We start from the raw sequence: 12,818 nt of genomic DNA, 5'->3' as shown, positions 1-12,818 counted from the left end.
AAAACAAGTTCTGCATAAAAAAGAGATGAGGTAAATATGTAATACTGGTGCTCATACTCTGCTTCCCACTTGTAAATGCCTAGTCAAATTACTCAGCACACACACATTCTCACATTATGACATAAATTTGGATTAATGAACTAAGTTTCATTGTTACACTCACTTGAAAAATGAAAAAAACAAAACAAAAACAAAAACAAAAACAAAACAACCAAACAAAAACCCTTCGATAATTCCAGGAAAGAATAGTCTGTGGTTGAAAAAGAACATTGCACTCTCAGTGACTACCTTCAAAACTCTATTTCGAGCAAACACAAAAAGGATAGAAATGTTGATGCTGTTTTTCTTTCCTGTGTTTTTTTTCTCTTAGGACGAACTGTGTGTGGTCTAAAGTCATGACCTGCCAGAGATTTACATATTTTTTCAAAGTAAACTCTGGCCTTTGTCTCATCTCTCTTCCCATCACATAATACTATTACCTTTTATCAGCCCCATCCGGGAAGTACACTACTTTATTTAAATCAAGGGTCAAACTCAATACTTGAGTGTGTGAGAGATTTTTATGACAGTGTCTCTATTTTTTGTTTTGGCCTACATTTATAATCTACTGATGAGTTTCCTCACAGGTGTCTGTTCAAAGATCCCACTGCCCTTCTTTTCATTCTGAAGGGGTCTGGAGACTGTAATTTCTTTCTTTCTTTCTTTCTTTCTTTCTTTCTTTTTTTTTTTTAAGATTTTGTTTATTTATTTGACAGACAGAGATCACAAGTAGGCAGAGAGGCAGGCGGAGAGAGAGGGGGGAAGCAGTCTCCCTCCTGAGCAGAGAGCCTGATGTGGGGCTCCATCCCAGGACCCTGGGATCATGACCTGAGCTGAAGGCAGAGGCTTTAACCCACTGAGCCACCCAGGCACCCCCGGAGACTGTAATTTCTTAACAGTGGCTGGTTAGGAGTGGCCAAGCTTCTCAATGGACACACAGAACCATGGGAGAAACAAGGGACATTTCCTAGGGTCAAAGTTGCCGGGTAATGCCAGCCATATATTAAAACAAATATGGCTACAAAATTTACTTATTCACTTGACAAATATTTCTCAAGGACTTATCATGGGTCAGGCAACATTCTTGGTGCTGGGAATGTAGTGCTGGGATTTAAATTGGCCAACGTCCTCAATTTCATGGGGCTGAAAATCTAATGGAAGACATACCAAATGACAAAAATATAAATAAGATTGATGCAGACACTGCAGAGTATAATCAAGAAACTACAGCAGGGAACCGACTGGATAGCGGGGTTAATTCAGACTGAGTTGTTGGGAAAGGTTTCACTGATGGAGATGTTGGTGCTGAGGGCTGAATGACAGGAAAAGTTAGTCATTCCAGGCAAAGGCAACAGGAATAAAAGGCCCCTGAGGAGAACTAAAATTTGCCATTTTGAATAACCAGAAAAGACCAGGTAGGGGCGCCTGGTGGCTCAGTGGGTTAAAGCCTCTGCCTTGGGCTCGGGTCATGATCTCAGGGTCCTGGGATCGAGCCCTGCATTGGGCTCTCCGCTTAGCGGGGAGCCCACTTCCTCCTCTCTCCCTGCCTGCCTCTCTGACTACTTGTGATCTCTATAAAACAAAAATAAATAAAATCTTAAGAAAAAAAGAAAAGAAAAGAAAAGAAAAGAAAAGAAAAGACAAGACAAGACCAGGTATTCAGACTGGAGTAGGTGAGACCAGGTGCTGGGAAGGAGGAAATGAAGGTGAAATGTAGGCAAGGACCAGATTACAGAGGAATTTGGGAAACAGGTTAAGGAACTGACAGAAGGTAATGGAAGCTTGGACAAAAGTGAAAACGACGATATGGAGAGAGATTCAAGTAGGGAGGATGTATTTCCAAGGGAGTTTACAGGGAGTAGGGGAATTGAGGGGGAAAGACCACTCCTGCATTCTTGTCTCAAATATCCGATTGAAAGGAGAAGCCACATACTGACTGTGGAAGAAGACTGAGAAAGGATAGTTGCACAGGGAGAAGACCAAGAGTCCTGCTTTGGCCATTTCGAGTGTGAAATGCCTATTTTGTTATTCAAGCAGAGAAGTGTGAAACTGGCATGTGGCTGTCTAGACTTACAGCTCAGTGGCCAGGTCAGAGCTGGCCATGTGAACTTGCATCTAAACCATGGATTAGATGAGAGCGGATGTGAAAAAAGGGCACGAGTCAAGTCCTGGACCTGAACCCTCGAAGCCTTCCAGCGTCTGGGGGGTAAGGGGAGGAGCCAGAGCCAACGGATGGACTGAGGAGCCAGTAACTGGGAGACCACGCAGTCAGGAAGCAGGAAAGGACAACGCAGAGAGGATGGAATGGTCGGCTGAGTCCCTGCTCCAGAGTAACAGAGAACCGACCACTGATTGGGCAGAGTGGGGTCGGTGATCTTGCAGGGGAGAGGGCTGCCAAAACCTTGTTAGTGTCCGCGGACGTCAGCTGGGATGGGAGCAAGCTTCTGAGAGGCACTCAGTGAGGGATGAGAGACGCGCCAGAAGGGGATAGGAGGTCCGGGGAGGATTTGATTTTGTTTAAAGATGGGAGGAGGATGTGAATATGTGTGCACTGATGAAAAGATCTGGTAGTGAGAGGCGGCCAGTGCCGGACACTTCAGAGGGACGTGAAGGTATGGCAAAGTAATTTTGGACAGCAAGAGAACACGGTTATGTTTGAAGCAGAGTCACAACTCCCGGTGGTTAACGATTTGACATTTGTGGGAATGAGCTAAAAATGAAATTAGCTCTGGTTGTAGGTTCTTCTCCAGCCGCGTTCAGTGCTAGGTGTCGGCAGTCGGGGACAGCTATGTTTAAAACACACTGAGACTCCAGGGTGACTAAGACAGAGGGAGAGCAGATGAAGGAGCTGCTGTAATTACAAAGCAGCAGATGCTAATGACAGGCTCTGATAAGTTGAATCCCCCATGCAATACGGGTGTTTATTAAATGTTTGATGAATAACACAGATCTGAAATTGAGCTTAATCACTTCCTAGAAGAGCAAGTTTCTTCAGCGTCCTTGGCAGAACAGAGAAACGATCCTTTATGTCCAGGTTTTCATTATCACTTAAGTGTGTAAAATCGCACCTGGCGATGAATAACCACTCAATGCATGTTAGTTTCAGTTCCGCTTTCCAAGCACAGTTTCTTTTCCTCCTCCGGTGACTCAACGACCATTTCTTCGACACTCAGTCTGTGCCAGGCACTGTACCGAGTGCTAGAGAAAAAATAACAAGGCAAACAGGGGCTTGCTCTGGGGGCATATCTGGGAACACAGATATCATACAAATAACTACACTTAATATTTAAGTTCAGGCATAATAAACACTATAAAGTGTCATACTTACATAAAATAGAGATATTGGAATTCGATTTCTTAAACTTCCAGTTAAACTTTTGTGAAAATGTTCAAAGAATCAGAAGTTTAACATTCTGATTTATCCTTCCTGAGTATGAAAAAATACTAACTCAAAATAAAAATCTAAAACACAAGAAAAATCTATTCACATAGAAGAGGTCAACAGAGTTGGAAAACACTGTTATATTAATTCCAAAAATAGACCACACTGTCTACTCTGCTAGATTCAGAATGCATTTTTGAGAGTTGGGCTCAATGTTACAGTTCCTTAAGAAATATTTTTTAAGCTTGAACTTTAGGCCAGGCATTGTGCTAAGTGATGAAAAAGGCAAAAGCAGCTTGTGGGGCATGTGGGGGCTGGCTTGTCGCTATCGGCGAGGCCTTGGTGTTCTCCTGCTGAACATAAACTGAATCTCATGGACCACCACTATTAGGCATCCGTGACCCTGATGAAATGAGACAACAGATAAGCGCTCTTCATAATTTTGTCTAAGGAAGGACAAAAAGCCACAGTGCAAAGCACAAATTCCAAACACTCCCCTCTCTCCCCTACTACTAGTCACTGCTGCTTTTTAACCCGTTTCAGCTTTAACTTTGCTTCATTCTTCCCTCCTTCTAAACAAGATCCAATCATAATATTACCCCGCTTTCTGAGAGAATCTAAATCCGGAGCAAACTGTTGCTTCCTTAAACTCTTCCCAACTACCTGAGTCCAAATCCTATAATAAAGTCCTTCCTGTGCTGTCTGATTGAAATATCCTCACTGATTCCCCATTGTGTGTGCTCTGGTTTCAACAAGCAACAACCCCCATTTTGTTCAACTCCTACTCATCCTGGTGGTTTTGGGTTGGGTGACATTGCCTGGGGAACACATGTATTATGTTCTTTAATCCTCAGAGCTTTTTCTTGAAACAGGTAGTCTTAGAAATCTATTTTACATGAGACACAGAGCTGTTAGGTAACATCCTCAAGGTCACACAGCTAGAAGGTGATGTCAGAGTTAGATTCCAGGCTTGATTCCAGAAATTCCTTGATACATTCCCAGGTAATTATCCAAAATTGTTAGAATGTTAGTCTTTCCGTTAAAGGGCAAAACCATTTTCCTACACCTCCATTCCTTCTCTCTTACCTATTATTTGGTCTTACTGCTAGAATAATGAGTTACTAAACTAAGGAATAACAAGAGCTTATTTGGGATGATTTCAGGGTTAGAAGGAGCATTATCAATGACAGATTTGACCAGGTGTATTCCTTTTCCAAAAACCCTTCAGTAGCTTCCGATTGTAGTTAAAATTTCAGCATGATACACGTCTCTTCTTCCTTTCCTGGCCTTCTCTTGATGCTTCCTCATAATCTATTAATTTCACATCTAGTTACTATATACCAGACCATTTTCCCCTTTTTTCCATCATGGAGAACCCATTTTTGTGGTTGGCAGTGTGTGCGTGTATTTGTATGTCTGTAGTTGACACAATGTTGCATTAGTTCCAGCTGTACAGCCTAGTGATCTCACGACTCTGTGATGCTACTATATTCACAAGCGCAGCTCCCGTCTGTCACCCTGCAGTGCTACTACAATACCACCGACTTTATTTTCTGTGCTGGACCTCCCATCCCAGTGACTTGTTTCTTAACTGGAAGCCTGGACCTCCCACTTCCCTTCACGGATTTTGTCCATCCCCCCACCTCGGTCCTCTATGTCAACTATTTGTTCCCTGTATTTCTCAGAAAACCCCCCCCCTTTTTTTTTAAGATTTTATTTATTTGACAGAGAGAGCGAGCTCACAAGCAGGCAGAGAGGCAGGCAGAGAGAGAGGGGGAAGCAGGCTCCCCACTGAGCAGAGCGCCCGATGCGGGGCTCGATCCCAGGACGCTGGGATCATGACCCGAGCCAAAGGCAGCGGCTTAATCCACTGAGCCACCCAGGCGCCCCACCTCTTGGTTTTTTAATGCGCCATATTCATAACCGTCTCTGCGCATGTCCGTTAAGTTTCAACTGATCCTTCAAAATCACCTTTACTCTCTCTGCTGCAGACATCACTGCCCCGCCAGGCCATGTAATTCCCTTGGCTGTTACCACATCACGTGACATGCTTACTCCGCCGGACTCAACTCTTCAGAAGCAGAGAGATGGTATTTCCTTTAATACCCTTTGCCCTTGGCACAATGTCTGGGAATGGGCCAGCTTCATACATTGTTTGGACCCTTTCTTCACCAAACCAATTTTTTTTTAAATATTTTATTTATTTATTTGACAGAGAGAAATCACAAGCAGACAGAGCGGCAGGCAGAGAGAGGAGGGGGAAGCAGAGCAGAGAGCCTGATGATGTGGACCCAATCCCAGGACCCTGAGATCACGATCTGACCCAAAGGCAGAGCTTAACCCTCTGAGCCACCCAGGTGTATTAAGAAGAGTAACTCAATTTCATTAGTAACATATTTCTAGCTCTCTTACCTGCAAATCTACGTTAATCATTTAGTAAACTGTGCATTAGCCCAGTGAGGGGCAACTGGTTTTCAGACTACTCTCCTAAGATCTACTGGTGGATTGGAAGATAACTCATTAGCTGGATTTTTTTGTCTCACTCAGAAAGGGAAGTTTAACAGGTCTTTAGGTTATATCAGTGTCATCTCTTAGAAGTACCCTTTAATACACTTTTTTAATGCACTTAAAAAAAAAAACCCCAAGATTTTATTTGAGAGAGTGAGTGAGTGCACAAGTGGAAGGAAGAGACAGGGGGAGAGGGAGCAGCCGACTCCCAGCTGAAAAGGGAGTAGGACTCAGGGCTCAATCCCAGGACCCTGGGATCATGACCTGACATGAAGCCAGATGCTTAACCAACTGAGCCACTCAGGTGCCCCTCAATACATTTTTTTTTTTAAAGAAAGCCTTCATCTGCTATTCCAGGCCACAGCTTACATGATTTGGGGACACTGTAATAACAAATCTCTTCAGTAACTAGCAGGAAAGGAAATAGTAATAACAAAAACAAAACAAACTTCACAATACAAGGATTACTTTATGGAAGCAAACTGAAGAGAATGAAAACTAGCAACTTCTTTCATGCCTTCTGAACTTCAAACTGATGCAAAAAAAACAAAAAAACAAAAAACAAAAAAGGAGGAGGTATCTCTTAAAGCTGAACTTATAGTTGTTGGAAGTAACAAAGTCATACAGATAGTGTGAGATAACTGAAACAACTTATTTCACCTAAGTAAGTGTAATAGACAATCCTATGAAGAAAAGTCTTCTACCAGGGCTGCATTTAATAGTAGATTTAACATACTGAGCTGGACTCCTTTGCTTTAAGAAAACAGATTCGGTTATCATCTATTTTTAAACTGTTAAAATTGGAGTCAAAGGAAACAGTTGACCTGGCATTAGAATGACAATAAACTTGTAAAATATTTCCCTCTTTTGTTTTTGAGAAAAAGGTATATTTGAAAGGCAATTTTGTGAGTAGATGGATTTGCTGTGATAGTAAATTCTACCTTGCTTGAATTATTTTTGACATTCCCTTGGATTTGTTTTTAAGACTTCAACAATTAGATCTGGCAGTTCCAGAAAGTTCAAAGCCTTAAGCCTTTTCATGGTGAAGAAAACAAAATAAGCATTTTGTCAAAACAAACATGAAAATAAAACTCAAATTCTGAAATCTAAATTGTTATGCCAAGGTAAAACTACTACCATCTCTGGTCAACACTCTGAATTATTTAAAAACAAGAATCACTTTTTATTCCTTCTATTTTAAACTATTTCAATATTCCCCCAATCAATTTTACACATCACCCAAAGGCATACTTGGAACACATTCTAATATACTATTTAATCTTCTAGATTTCAACATTGGCAGGTCCTGTACTTCATCTTCTTATTTAATGAAAAACATTCTCCAGATGATTTTGAATGATAATGAATTTCATTTGTGGTGTTAATACAAATTCATTCCAAGAATGCAACTGTGATACGTAAATCAGAGTAGTTTAATGGAGGAACCACAGAGATAACCAAGAAATTCTTCGTGTTCACCCATTCATGTCTGGAAATGTGGCATTCAATTTTAACACATTCGAAGCACAGCGATAGGGGCAACACACTGCTGGGAGAACACAGAGTTAAGACAACTGTCAGAGTTCAGTAATCCTACAACATCAAAATGCTGTATCTTCACTGATGGCCACTTCTTCAAGAAGAGAACTCCAAACTAAGTTAAGTTTCTGACAGTGCTCCAGGCATTCGAAGGAAAAGCACATTCATAAAAGTATTTAAAATTCTGTGATTTTTAAAGTTTATAGTCTTATAAAAAATATATCTAAAGCTGATACTTTAAACCGTTAAATTTTCAAACTACGCAAGAACAAGTTCTTAAATGAGCGATTCTGGTTAAAGGGCTTTCAATCAGTAAAAACCATTTTAGACACTCTTTCTGCAATCGAATGGTGAACACACTTTAAATTCATATGATACACAATTTTCTTCTGCAATCACGGCCTACAGCCATAATGCCATTATTACTGATGCCAATAACTAAACTTCGGGCCTTTCCTGTCATTTCTCAGGCACCTGCCTGTCAATTACCCTCAACTGGCAGCCTGCTGGGCGGCTAGCTCCTTGAACCTAGAGTTCTTAGTTCCAACATTTCCATTCATTACATCAGCCAGCCACTATTTCCTCCACGACCCTTTCAAATTCCTTGTAATTTCACAGAACTTCCCAAAGTATAACATGTTTAAAAGAATGACAAACTGAAGTTGAATAATTCTGATCTCTAGTGAATATTAACTGTCAAACATTCCATTTTTATATTGTCATTCATTATCAAGACAACTGATTGCTATCCATGCGGAGGCAGAACTAGAGTGGCAAGTCTATGGAGAATTGGTTTGCCACATAGCTGAGCAATGATGCGCAGACTACACTTCATTATCCCCAAGCATTTGCTACCTAAGGGAACATTACGTGGAGTTTATGCGCACAGATCTATAGAAAATGTAAAGTCGGGCTCGCTGAAATTAATGTTGCTACACATTACAGTTAGCTCACGCTTTTAAATAAAAAGGGAAATTAATGGTAAGGAAACAGGATATAGTTAAGTTATCCTTACATTATTCACTGTTTGCTTGGAAAATGCAATGAGAACACACACATACAAATCGCTACTTGTAGACCTGCCTTTGTAATTTAAAATGTTAATGAAATGTAAATTTTTTCAATACAAAATTCATGAATGTTCATCTCTAAGCTACATTGTGTCCAACCTTGCTGGAGTCCTTTTTTTATTTTATTAGTACCGAAAGTCCCTCATTGTCCATTTCTCTTCCATCTCACCACCACCAAAGAAAATACACTTGACAATCACAATCAGAGTGGTGACAGTAAAACATAAAATAATTTTAATTTAGAAAACAACACACCCCTAGCATTTTTTTGTAACAAAATCAAGTTTTTGGGTTCCAAGCTATTTATCATGAAGAGAATGTGTTTAATTTGATGTGAAGTTGGCTACCCAGCAGTCTAGTCAGGCTGTAGAATGTTTAACTCAGGGCCTGGTAGGCTGCCAGCCATTCTGAATGTTTTCACACGGACCAGCAATAAATAATTAAACGTTTAAGTCACAGTTCTCAGGTTAGGCAGTAGACAGAGCTAAGATTTCCTCACTCCTGGAGATAAGAAATTTGGAGAATTTTTTTGGCCCAACAATTTGCTTTGGGTGATAGTCTTTCAGTTACACAAAACCAACCTTGATAATGCTTTCTGGATTTCAAATAATTACTTTTAGGACTTTTTTTTTTTTAATCGCTAAGTTTGCAAAAAAGACTCTATTTATAGCATTTATTGCAGGAAAGACCCCACATTTGTGAACTAGAGATCATATGACTGGGGTTTTAGTCCTGCTACTGTCACTAACCATCTAGGTGTGTATAAGAGGTTAGAATGGGAAGGGAAGGTATCTTATCATAATTGAGAACGTTTTTCAAAACACACATGTTCTTCTTTCCTCTCCTCCCAATTCTAATGGGGGTGGGAGTATAGTCATGTATATTTGAAAAAACAGAAACACTCCCCAGTTGATTCTAATGCATATTCCCATAGGACACCTTTCAGGTTTCCTCCAGCTCTGAAATCCCACATTTTTAAACAACGGATGTGGGCTATGGCTAAAGAGCAAGACCCATTACTGACAGAACTGGGAAAGAAGATAGTGCTTTTCTACACACATCCTTTCTTCAAAGCTCTTTCTAGCCCCAATGTTGACGATTTGGTAGTATTTACAAGCATGCCAAGTATTTATAAATAAGCTATCTCATCTTTGCCCTAAGCAGTATACAGAACAAATACTAGTCAACCAAGGCAGAGGGGCTGATTTCTTACACTTACATTCTGTTACAAAACTACCTTCCAGCAGGTAGTAGTATATTTCATACAGAAGACGAACTTTGAATGAAGAGCTGGCTTATCAGTTTATAAATCTTAAAATACTTTTGTTAAATTTTGGCTATATATGGAAAATAATTTCACAAAAGTTTTTGGTCCATTCTGGATGCTCAAAGTAAAACTACACTATTTATTTTTCGCGTACATGAACAGAGCAGTTTTGCCTACCTCTTCAGGTCAGGGTGTCCAAGTGTATGCATCCTAAAGTTTAAAGTAATGTAAAAGTCACTTTCAATGGATTAACACCACTTTGGGGGGAAAAAGAAAAGCTCTCAGTATATAATACAAAAATAATTATGTTTCTCACTTCTCACTAACTTTCACCTATAATTAATTCTTATCTATATTCCTCATTCTTACAAATTCTCAGTTTTAGTATTATGGCATGAAAAAATCATAGCATTTATAGAGAAACCATTGAAAAAAATAGTCGGATATGCCAGGCTGAAGATACAAATTCAATCCTATACTTTTTGCCTTTAGTCTTTAAGCTATAGATAATTAATTTTAAAAGCTTTAAAAATATTACAGGGGGGGAAAAAACCCACCCAGAAATATGGGTATACCAAGATTTTGGAATGTAAGACAAAAATTCTTACCGGATGTGGTCTGGAAATTGAGATTTTATCTATGAACACAGTAGCTGACAAGCTTCTTTTGGGAAAACCATCTAATGAAAAGTTACCATAAATACAGAAATTAAGGATTTCCTTTTCCGATGTTCTTAATAAATTTCGTATTTCCCACTGGTAGCAGAATGCCTTTGGAATTTATGCTTCTTGTCCAGATCATTCAACATTAAAGAACTATTAGAGTTTTTACTGATATAATTAATTAACTGTTTTGACAGAAACAGTCATTCCTTGTCTCCAAATAACACAGGCTTGTCCTTTTAACACTTGAGATACCTCTCTAGTGATCAATTTTAAATCTGCCCAGACTTGGATAGCAATTTTTTCTTCAGAGGTTCCATATTATTTTTGACATTTCTTATTTAGAATGTCTAAAATGTCTTCCAGTTTTATCAGTGCAGTATTCGTGCTGATTGAAAAACAAAACAAAGCGAAGCCATACACATTCATTGCAGACCGTCAGAATACTGTAGACCGCTGAAAGCATCTGTATGGTTGGGCCACAAAGGTACTCCTTAGTACCTTCGAGGTACTGCCACCTAAGCAAATCACTTCAGTGGTTCAAGACACGTCTACTTCCTTCCACTCAGACAGGATATTTGAACTTTATAGTAAAGGGAGTCTTTGAAGTCTAGAATGGGATGCCCAGGAAGGAGCATATAACTAAAACCTTCAACTTGACACTCCAGGCAACATCCTTAGCACCCAGTGACATACCAGCAAGGAAATTTGAGTGCGCTAATCCTCACCACCAAACAACTGGTTCATCCACAGGGCCTCCTTTAAGGGACAACGCAAGGTGGTAAGGTATAAAAAGTACAGTGCTAATAGAATTCAAAAAGAGATCGGGGTAAGAGAGAACCATGTCTTTGCCAGTTGAGAAAGTTTTTCACTTTTTTAAGGGCCCTGTATTGAGTCAATGAGGTAATCTATGGTATGCAGCCTGAGCTTCAAAAAGTGGGTGGTCTTTGCAGAGGGAGGTGCTCACTCACTCTACCTCTGGCCAGAGCCAGTTCCTGCAGCTGGACCGAAGGCAGCCCACAGACTACACTCGGCACATTTCTTCATTTCTCACTTGAGTGCCCTTCTTTAGTTCCCTTTCAACTGCCCACTTTATATCGGCTTCATTACACCACCGCTCCATTTGTAATGTAAATTGGGAAACTCGGGGAAGTTTTTCTTTTGGCCTTGTCTACGGAAGAATACGGAGAGGTATTCAAAACGTATTAACACAAATCAATGGCACCAATAAAAGCAAAATCTCCTTAGCAACATAATCTTGATTGCAAAAGGAGAACTGAGAGCATTTAGCAGAACAGTGGCCCACATGGAATACGCATTTGTCTGGAAGAATCCAGCACAAAGCCTAAAAGAGAGATTTTGAAAAAATCCAAAATTAACTCACAGGGAACAGTTACTCTTTTTTTCAAAAGTACACAATTGGCTACATTAAATCTATCGTGTGCTTTTGGCTCAGCAACATTGTATCACACCACTTTGCAAACTGAAATTACAACACCCTGCATGCTTCACATGAGTTACAGGGTGTTTTTTGTTTGTTTTGTTTTTTGAGGTTTTTTTTTTTTTCTTCCTTGATTTCTTTAGTAAAGCAAACAAAAAAGTCTCAAGAAATATTCATCTCACACACAATGCAAAGAAAATTGAATGGCTACCTAACAATATCTGAGACTGTAGGTACAAAAGGTTGGACTATCTTTTTTAGGCTTTCTGTGCTGGGTTCTAAGATAGTAATGCCTGACAGCGGTAATGGTATTTTTGCTTAGGTCTCCATTTGTGAAAAAGGGAACTGAATACACTTCTGAGAACTCTCATATTTTTCTCGTCAGAATGAAAAAAAGAAGTGAATGAAAGAACAGGAATTCAGAAAATAAGGAATCAATTCTTTTAAAACTACAATACTGAGATGATTCGAGGAAAAAATTCATTCACAAACACAAAAATTTCCCTCAGTTTTTAAATGTTTCAAACAGGATTGTCCTTTTGTGTTTTAACTAAAGCAATCCAGGTGATGGGGATGAAAGTATCTTTACTGCCTAACAAAAAATGAGTTACAATTTATCTTAGAATGAAGTGTGTGTGCATGTGTCTGTGTTGCACATACATGTATTTTCCACCATATATGTGGAATTATTTCTTAAAAGTTTAGCACTAGAATCTGGGTCAATCAAGTAAAACTTTTTTGAAAAAGTAAAAATATGTATGACAAATAGTTACTCAAAAGAATACGAAAGATAAACTTTAAATACTGCTAAATAATGTGTATTTATAGGAGTAATGCTTAGAATTATTTCTGCCTCCCCCTGAAAGTTTAAAAACCAATGCTAAACCTAAAGAAGATAATTGAGAACCTA

Source organism: Lontra canadensis, unplaced genomic scaffold, assembly GCF_010015895.1.
Source record: "Lontra canadensis isolate GAN:19392208 unplaced genomic scaffold, GSC_riverotter_1.0 scaffold1, whole genome shotgun sequence".
Lineage (NCBI taxonomy): Eukaryota > Metazoa > Chordata > Mammalia > Carnivora > Mustelidae > Lontra > Lontra canadensis.
Note: the sequence above shows the minus strand (reverse complement) of the source record.